We start from the raw sequence: 10060 nt of genomic DNA on the forward strand, positions 1-10060 counted from the left end.
GCAAATAAAATCCCTCCCCCCCCCCCCCAAAAAAAAAAAAGATTGCTTTTGTTCCTGGTTTTTATGACAGTACAGCGAATTTTTGAGCCCTGAGTATTCCTAGCCAAATATGAAAGCAGTTTCCAGAAACAAGTCAAATCACAAGGAAGGACTGCTTTGTCAGCTTTAATAGACTGTTTTCAAAGAAAAGCATACAAAGACTCACCTTAACTTCACATTGATTCTTGCTTCTTCCTGTTTCTTGCTTCATCTCATATAATCAGTCAACCTTCACTCCTCTCTCATGCTGCCTGTGGCAAGCCAAATCTACTTAGGACACTCCTTGTGGCAACCTCTGTGCTTCCGAATGTCTGAGTAGACTTTTGTCACCACAACCAAGCAACCAATGAGCACAAAATTTTGGATCTTTGTTTTAATTTTTAATCCCATGTTTGTCGTGTATCACTTGCAATACAGTTGGGCAAGAAAGTATTTATCTTATGAAAAAGGAAGAAAAAGAGATGCATTTTTTTTACAGAAACCCAGTGAATCAGGAAGACTTCACCATGTGACAAGCATGAATTCTGCAGAGATGGTGGAAAAGCAAATAAATCATCTTTCTGTCAACAGAGCGTCATATCAGATGAGAGTAGAAAATGGAAAGCTTTACTAATATCTATTCAGATTCAACAGTATTGGTCAAAAATTAAGAACAGTATCATTTCTATCACTATTAATTTTGTGTTGAAATATTAGGGTAAAGTTCCTCCTCTCCCCACCCTCCCACCATACCACATTCACCTGTTTGGAAATCAATTGAACAGTGCCAACTCAGACCATATCATGCTTTAGATGTTTTTTTGAGCTTTAGAAAGAACAGCAGAAAAAAAATTATATAGTTCACAAAAACCATTATATAGTTCACAGCATTGCCAAAAACACATTACAAAATTAAGAGCATGAGGACAGAAAGGCACACAAGGAAATAACCTGCAAATTGCAAGTTGCATTAAAAACAGCTATAACTAGTAAGAGCAAAAAAAACCAAGAATAATATTAATAAAAAAATAATCCAAACCTCAATCTTTGAGTTCATGTCTGTCCCCTATTTCTATAGCATATCTTTCATAATTAAAACTAATACATCTATAGGATACCAGCTTGTTCTGTTCTACCTCCCCCAGTATTCACCTTGTCTCTCCCTCTCCTGCTTTGTGCAGCACAAGCTATTATAGCATACCTCTGTGAGGAAACAAAAACAAAACAAAAACAAGTAGCGGCGAGTTGTACTAGGTTTACATAGCATGAGGACAAATTGATCTAGCTTGAAAAAATCAGGACTATAGGAAAGCATACTCTGCTCACCACTAAATAATAATAATAATAATAATAATAAATTAAACAGTTCTTCTTATTATAGCATTAATCTGGTAAATATGTTTCCTTCCTTCCTTCCTTCCTTCCTTCCTTCCTTCCTTCCTTCCTTCCTTCCTTCCTTCCTTCCTTCCTTCCTTCCTTCCTTCCTTCCTTCCTTCCTTCCTTCCTTCCTTCCTTCCTTCCTTCCTTCCTTCCTTCCTTCCTTCCTTCCTTCCTTCCTTCCTTCCTTCCTTCCTTCCCGAACTTTGTTTTTTCTTTCCCACTTCCACTTTCATTTCCTGGTGACATTCCTTGGCTCGGATCCTGCTGTACAGCCACCTGTTACAATGCAGAGGACAGGAGCCTCTGGGGAATGGGTCTGTCATAGTTATCTGTTTGGCACTAAGTTAGGGTGGTGGGCAGGTGGTGTGCAACTCATCAGTGCATGAACACAAATGTTTTAGACAGGTAGCAATGTTACAACCATTTAAGGGCTGCGGATCCCATAAGAGATGGAAATTGAAAAGCTGAAACAGAACAACATGGCTACCAGAGGAACATAAATGAACACTTGACAGTGTAATTGTACTCTGACAGTGTAATTATACTCAGCAGAGTGAGAGCAGAGCGGAGTGGAGCGGAGCGGAGCGAAGAGGAGCGAAGAGAACAGGAGCGAAGAGGAGCGAAGAGAAGAGGAGCGAAGAGAAGAGAAGAGGAGCGAAGAGAAGAGGAGCGAAGAGAAGAGAAGAGAAGAGAAGAGAAGAGAAGAGAAGAGAAGAGAAGAGAAGAGAAGAGAATTGCTATCCTTAAGAATCAGGCTGTTTGTTTCAATCTTAATTGGAAAAACTGTTTTAGTTAGTATAAAGGAATGAAACAAAGAACAAAGCAAGATGATTTCCTTTTGTTTTCATTGGGTTTTTCTATAAGTCTTGAATTGTTACCATTCTGTATTATTGCACAATGTAATAATTATCAAATTAGCAGTTATAAATCCCAAACTCATCCCATATGGTGGGATGAAAGGATCGTGAAGGCACATGCATGCTAAAGACATTTTATCTGGAGGATTTTAAATTTGCAAGAGTATCTGGCAATTCATGTAAAACTGGCAACCTATGAGTAAATGAGAGTGAGTTTCTAAAGTAGAAAATTCACTATTTTCTGAAAGATTATGACACTTCAACAATCTGCATATTTTCACATAGGAATTGTGTTCACAGCTCCTAGTAGAATACAAGAAAGCTTTGTGACTTCAAAATGTGCAGTTAAGATCTGCAAGCTGCAACACAAATTCAGGGTGGAAAATGAGGGGATGTTTTAAAAGGACTTCAACTGCTCCTATGAAAGCATTTTTTATCTGTGTATTTGAGCAAAGCCCCTTTGATTTGTAAAGTGTTTAGCTTCAAATGTTTTGGGGACTCCAGAGGAATATATAGTTTCAAGTGAACTTTTTGAAATGCTGTGGCAAATAGTTCCTCTCCAACAAGAAAAATACCAGACATCAAAGTGATCCCAGGAGGAGAGAAAAATGGAAGTATTCAGTGTATTTTAAATTGCTTTTCACAAACAAAATGTATTAAACTAGACATGATACCAGATTAGGAACTACTTCTCTACAGCTTCCAATGTGTAGCTCTACTGAAGTTAGTTTTTATCCTCAGAGACTTAGAAGTCTTTGCCTCTGGGTATTGGCAGCAGGATCCTGACAACATTTTCAGTTCCACGTGAAACCCATTGTATAGAAATTACTCTTATTCATACAGCTTCCAAGCCTGGTGTCTCTGGACAGGGTAGGCAAGCCCAGACTGGTCAGATGAAAATTAAGTACAAACACTATGTTACATAAAGAGGCACATCTGTGAAAGAAGTGGGGAAAGGAAAACTATTCAAGTGCAGCCTTGAAGGGAATTTACCTTGAAGAGATAGTTAATTGCTTAAGGCACGTGTGAATCAACTTACTGGGGCTGACTGAAGCAGCATTCTCAGAGACCACACCTTAAGCAGGTGCACAGGAACACAATGATGTTTTTAAATTTTGTAAACCATCGTGGTTCGGAGATCACACAACACATGCGTAAAAACAAATGCAGACTTATAGTGAGGTAGTACAAAAAGAAGCTATTCACAAGGTAATTCCTTTTATGCTTCCTAGATTATAGAAGTAATAGGATTTGAAGTCACACCCCTGGGCAGTTGATTAATAAACCAATGAATCATCAGCATAACAATGACAGTGAAAATTACATTGTAGACTGCTTGTTCTTGAAAGAAATACAGAAGCTCAGAGAAGCATGGATGTAAAAATTGAGTCCTCATGAGATTTCACAGTGTATATGGAGTGAAGCGGCAAGAAATAAAAGCAAGTTAAAAATACAAAATTGTATGGGATTCACTACAGAAAGGCTGAAATACTACAGAAGTATTGAACACTGCAGATGTGAACTCCTGTGATCAATTCTGTCAGGTTCAGGAGACAGGTCCAACAACATCAGCACTTGCAGCAAGCTGTTATCAGCATACATAAGCACATAACTGGCACTGTAACTTTGCAATGGATAGTCATCATGCTGGGCAAAGATCAAAACCCAAAAAAGAATTTCTCATTAAAGGTGTTATCTGGGAAGCAGCTTCATAACCAATTTGTCTTTGTCAGCATTTTTGAAAATCATGGTTGGAAGAAAAGTAGCAAATTGGATGTTGATGAAAGATTACTCCAAAACAGTCCTTTTACCACTAAACATCAGAGTTGAGAAGCAAGAGCTTTCCAATTTACAAAGACAGAAGCATAACTGGTTATAGGCAACACTCCGACATGAAGGCAGTGGTCAACACTAGCACTAGGTGGTTTTGGAGCAAGTTACCAGAATTCACTGGTTCTGGTCATGCTCTTCATAGACAGAAAACAGATATTGCTGTTTATAATGAACACACTGGTTGCAGACTGTGAGGCTCATGATCATATCTTACAGTAGCATGAAGGTGGAAAGGTACAAACAGATGATAAGCAAGAAAACTTTACTTGAGCAGGAGCCTGGCTTTCAATCTATCAGTACTATCAGGCACTTGCCCTACTTCTACTTCTCTAGTACTTCAGCATTTTCATGCCTGCTATAAATGTTATTTTTATTCTGTCAGACATATCACTCTTTTATACATCATTGCACTGGAGTACCTACTATGTACGTTACTCTACATAGCTCTAATCCATTAGACAAGAACAACTACACATATATAGTCCAGTATTTATTCATACATACCTGTCCTCACCCATTACTGTAACCATCTAAGCTCAAAATTTTAACTTTTTTCTCACACTAATACTGCCACTAATACTGCTCCATGTGCAGGAAGAATATCTTTCCTCCCTCCAACAAGTTCAATGTGGCTAGCAGAACTGAAGGCTACGAAACCAAGTCCCCCTTTTAACTTCCCTCAGTATGCAGGGATAAACTGTCCAACCTTTTTTGCTACAATTTTTAAAGCCTGTCTTGGGAGTTTAACTGCAAAACGTAATGTCATTACCTTCTTAAATAAATATTTATGCAATAGTTATTACTTGGCTTAAATTTGACTGAGCAGTCCTCATTTAGATAAGGATTCATTTTTTTTTTTCCCAAGGTAAGTTAGGTCAAAACTCTATTCAGAATCGTATGAACCAGGTAATTTGAAATGAGATAGACACTTCATTTAATGTGTTTATTTTTATCAGTGTTCATAAGCCAGGGGAAGCTCTGCATGTATGCAAGAGTGTACAAGGTGGAATTAGGCTTGTTACACACCTGTTGTAAGTTTTACTCTACTTTTGATCTAATACTTATAGATGGCACAATAAGAGCTGCTCCCAGTTTAATCATGTTATTCCCAGTAACAAAACAAAATCTGAAAGGATCTCCTTGAATTTTTATAACATACCCATTATTTTTCTCTGCCATTGAAGAGCCTTTCACATACACACATTATCTCACTATCAGTTACAGGGAAAATAACCACAGAGAGTATTATCTACAGACAGAGATATGAAACAAGCCAACAAATGAGTAGTCAAAATGTACATGTATCTGTAAAAGAGAAAAGAATGGCATGAAGTTTTGAACAGGAAACTACTAGACAGTTTCTCAAACATGCACTTTCTCCTCTAACAAAAGTGTACATCACCTGACTGAAAAGCAATTTTTTCCCCACCAGCTTTTTTTCTGTTACTACCTGAAAAAAAAATCCAGACACAAACAACAACAATGAAATATTGTGTCTGTGTATAAATAGGTTGAAAAAAAATACTCTACCCATTATTCTACACAAACTTCTGGGATTTTTGTAGTGTACTGGAGCAGAACTAAAATAACAGTAATACGGTTGACTATAGGAATTAGCAAATTTAAAAAAAAAAAAAAAGATTTGGGTTTATGGCTCAGAAGAAATCTGACACAAAGATAGTGCATCATAAAAAAATTCCAAATTCGCTGAAGTCCAGTTGTTCTCAAAACTAGCAGGGAAGTAGAAAGAAATGCATGGTAGAAGACAGGAACGCCTGAGAAAAGTCATGACTGATTCAGTTTAAAATCATAGCAAATGTACACTCATGCTGCAAGAAAATGAATAGCGTGGAACACACCAGGTCAAGCTACTCTAACAAAGTGTCCTTCAAAAGAAAAACCACATTCTCAAAAGAAGAAGTTTTTATTATGTGTGTTTTATTGGTATCTGGTATATGAGGAAAGTCTAAAAGACATATCTGGGAAATGTGTGTACTGAGTACACCTGGCATATGGCTTCAAAGGAGCAGTAGTTCAAGCCGTCCACCCTCTACGAAATTTTTAGTGAAGTTTTTTACTTGTGTAGTAACATTGTGCACTCAGCAAATAAGCTTTCTTTCATACCACAGAGGTGAAGTCCCACAAGAAAATCTGCTTCATACAGTGAAACATGGAAATGAGTTTCCTAGACAACAATCATGTGGAAAGATAGTTTTGAAATAATTCAGAATTAAGCCTTTCTACAGGTTAGGTGATGAGCACTCTCAACTATTGGTCAAGTATATTAAAATATATTAATTTCATCTTATTTTTCTCTTCATCATTATTTAGATAGGTTTATGTATTGTTGTTCATATATTTTCTTTAAAGCCATCATTTGTTTAATTTTCCAGATGTTTGCTAGATAAAAATCAACTTGTAGACTGTTTACTACCTGGTAGGTTGTACAGGATATCAAACAAGAAAAAGGGTAAAAGTTTATTTTATTCTTTACTTAGTACAAACAGGGCCTGTGTTATTTCCCTAAATTACAAATCTGTGTCTTTACTTCATGATTATTTAAGCATTTGAACTTTCTTTGGGGAAAATGGCCATACGTACAAGTCCAAACCTACGCAAACAAGACAAACCCATAGACATATTGAAGAATTTACCTAGTATCTTCTGCTCTAGAAGCTAACAGTTCCTCATTGCTACCTTCATATTTCTGTTTAGCTCACACAAATAATTCAACTTCTAAAGAGATAGCCATTAACAACTTTTGGTTAAGTCTGGTGGTTTCACCTTGCTATGCAGCTGTTCTCCACCATGAACTCTCTCTCACTCCCACTCCTCATAGAGAAAAGAAGAGAAAATATGATTGAAAGGACTCAAGGGTTGAGATTAGGACAGGGAGATAATTCAACAATTATCGTCACGGGTAAAACAGACTCAGCATAGGGAGATTAACACAATTTATTGCCTATTAGAATCATAGAATCATCGAATCATAAAGGTTGGAAAAGACCTCCAAGACCATCTGGTCCAGCCGTCCCCCTATCACCACTGTCACCCACTAAACCATGTCCCTAAGCACCACGTCCAACCTTTCCTTGAACACCCCCCGGGACGGTGACTCCACCACCTCCCTGGGAAACCCATTCCAATGCCTCAATACTTTTTCTGAGAAGAAATTTCTCCTAATTTCCAACCTAAACCTCCCAGACTAGAACAGTAAGACAACCTAAAAACACCCATCCACCCTCTCCTACCTCCTCTCCTACTTCCTCTCCCCCAAGTGGCACAGGAGAACAGAGAATGGGGGTTGTGGTCAGTCTATAGCACTTCGTCTCTGCCACTCCTTGTCGGTCACTCTCTTTCCCTGCTCCACACTGGGTCCCTCCCATGGGATGCCATCCTTCCCAAACTGAGCCTGCGGGGGCTGCCCACAGGCAGCAGCTCTTCAAGAACTGCTCCCACACGGCTCCGTACCACGGGGTCCATCCCCCAGGAGCAAATTGCTCCAGCACGGGTCCCCCACGGGCGGCAGCTCCCCCCAGACCCCTGCTCCTGCGTGGGCTCCTCTCCACGGGCTGCAGCTCCGGCCCGGGGCCTGCTCCTGCGGGGGCTCTCCATGGGCCGCAGCCTCCTCCAGGCCACATCCACCTGCTCCACCGGGGGCTCCTCCACGGGCTGCAGCGTGGAGATCTGCTCCGTGTGGGACCCGTGGGCTGCAGGGGGACAGCCTGCTCCACCAGGGGCCTCTCCACAGGCCGCAGGGGAACTTTTGCTCCGGTGCTTGGAGCACCTCCTGCCCTCCTTCTTCAATGACCTTGGTGTCTGCTGTTTCTTACTTCTCTCTCACACATCTGCTGTTGAACAGCACTTTTTTTCTTTTCTTAAATTTGCTCTCACAGAGAGCTTATTGGCTTGGCCCTGGACAGCAGCAGGTCACTTTGAAGCTGACTGAAACTGGCTCTTATCCAACATGGGGCAGCTTCTGGACTCCTCAGAGATGCCGCCCCTATAGGCCCCTGCTACCAAAATTTTGCCACATAAACCCAATACACCAATATTATCTGTATTTAATGCATTCCATGGTTTTCTTTGTTTCCCTTTAGCTTTTAGTGGGATCTCTCTCCATTTCATGTAAGCATAGTTCCTTTTTTATTTTTCCAGGATAAAATATATTATGGTAGCGTGTATCTGTTAACAACCTATAGCAATGCCCAGGTGTTGGGACCAAGTCAACAGGATGATGAGCTTAGGCACTAAAAATTATTGTGGAAAAACATACTTGAGGCCTACTATGTTCCTCTTGACTGTGTCTAAACACTGTCTGAAAATTGTGTCCTGCTTGTATATGTTGGTAATGGCACTTCCTTTGTCAGGAAGTGACCTTATTGTACTTCCTCCCATGTGTTTTTTCATTTCATAAGTGCATTTTTTCACTTCACAAAAACCTATAAGAAGCCTAAGGGAGCCTAAGTTTTTTTTCTTTTTTGTTCCCTTCCAAGGTAATTTCTGGAAGATTCGGAGTAGTCAAACACAGCTGAGGATAATTCTCTGTCTAAACAGATCCATCATTTTAGTCAGTTTTGTTTGCTTGTTTTTGTTTTTTTTTTTTTTAAATCACGATCATTCTTGACTATGCCACTAGATAAGATGGAAGTAGACATTTAGTTTCAAATGTATGATTTCATCTGAGACAACCAAGCCTTCATGATTCTAAATCTACATGGATGAGATATACTGGTTTTCAATAATGGCTTCACAGACCATTCAAAAGGTTTTTGGTATTTGTATAGAACTTCTGGGCACTTCATATCATTTGTATGGTATATCCCAACTCCTGCAGATCCACACAGCAAGCTTCCTGGAAGCATTTGTCCACTGTTTGTAAACAGCCACGATCTATTCTGTTTGCAAATTGCTTTCTGTAAAATAAGAATCTTCAACAGCAACCTCCACAATAAATATTTTCAGAAACACTTCAGTGTGTTTACGTGGAATATGTGAATGCAGAAGACTGTTTTCATTTAGCAGCCACCACCACAGATTTAAGCAGGGCAATGAAGTTCATTACAAGTCAGTGTGTTCACTGTTAACATGTCTATAGCAACTTCAGCTAGGAAGCAGCTTGATAATAAAGTTTTATTTCTAAGCTCCCTTGACTGGAATTCCATTTAAAGATTGTGTTTTATTATATCTAATTCTTGTCAACTCTCCTGCCATTCCTGCTCTCATACAAAAAGGAGAATGACAGCTTTGCAAATAACAAATGACTAGACCTAGACTTTTACTGAATATTTTAAATACAAAGTGGTAATAAATACTTGTATTTCTTACAGAACTCTGCTGAAAACATAATTACATTGGGAAGGCTTAGTCAATACAAAGACTTCCTCTACTGTAAATCAAGAAACCTTCTCCTTTTGATAACACTGTAGCATGGGGACAGTAGTATGGGGCTCTTGCTTTCTAGAAGTCAGCTGAGTGTACAAAGAAGAATTTGGCAAATTAAAACAGGATGAAAAAATGTAGACCTTGTTAACTCTGTGACACATCTGATGGCCTAAAAGGGTTAATGAAATCCATGAAGCTGCTAGGCTTCCTGCAGTCAGGTAGTAGCAGTCTGTTAATATTTTATTAACTGATCTTTGCAATGTGTGTGCAGAGTTTTGTGTCATATAAAATGTTGAGCCAGTCATTACCACTTGATAAGGAAAATGTGTAAATCTGTGGTCTTTCTGGGGACATTTTTGTATGCAGTTTCTTTGTAAATGCCACAAGTATATTTTTGTTTCTTTTTAATAGTTTTGAGCTTTTCTTCTCATGTGTCCAGATATAGCTGCTAGGAAGATTCACTTTCACAACTGTCTCAAAACACTTGCAATCCCACTGCAAAGGTACTTAACCATGAGGCACCCAATGATTTTGGTGGGGTTTAGCTGCATTGTTCCTTCTAATAGGTACATTCACATCAATGCATA

This window comes from Anser anser (assembly GCF_964211835.1).
Source record: "Anser anser genome assembly, chromosome: 4".
Lineage (NCBI taxonomy): Eukaryota > Metazoa > Chordata > Aves > Anseriformes > Anatidae > Anser > Anser anser.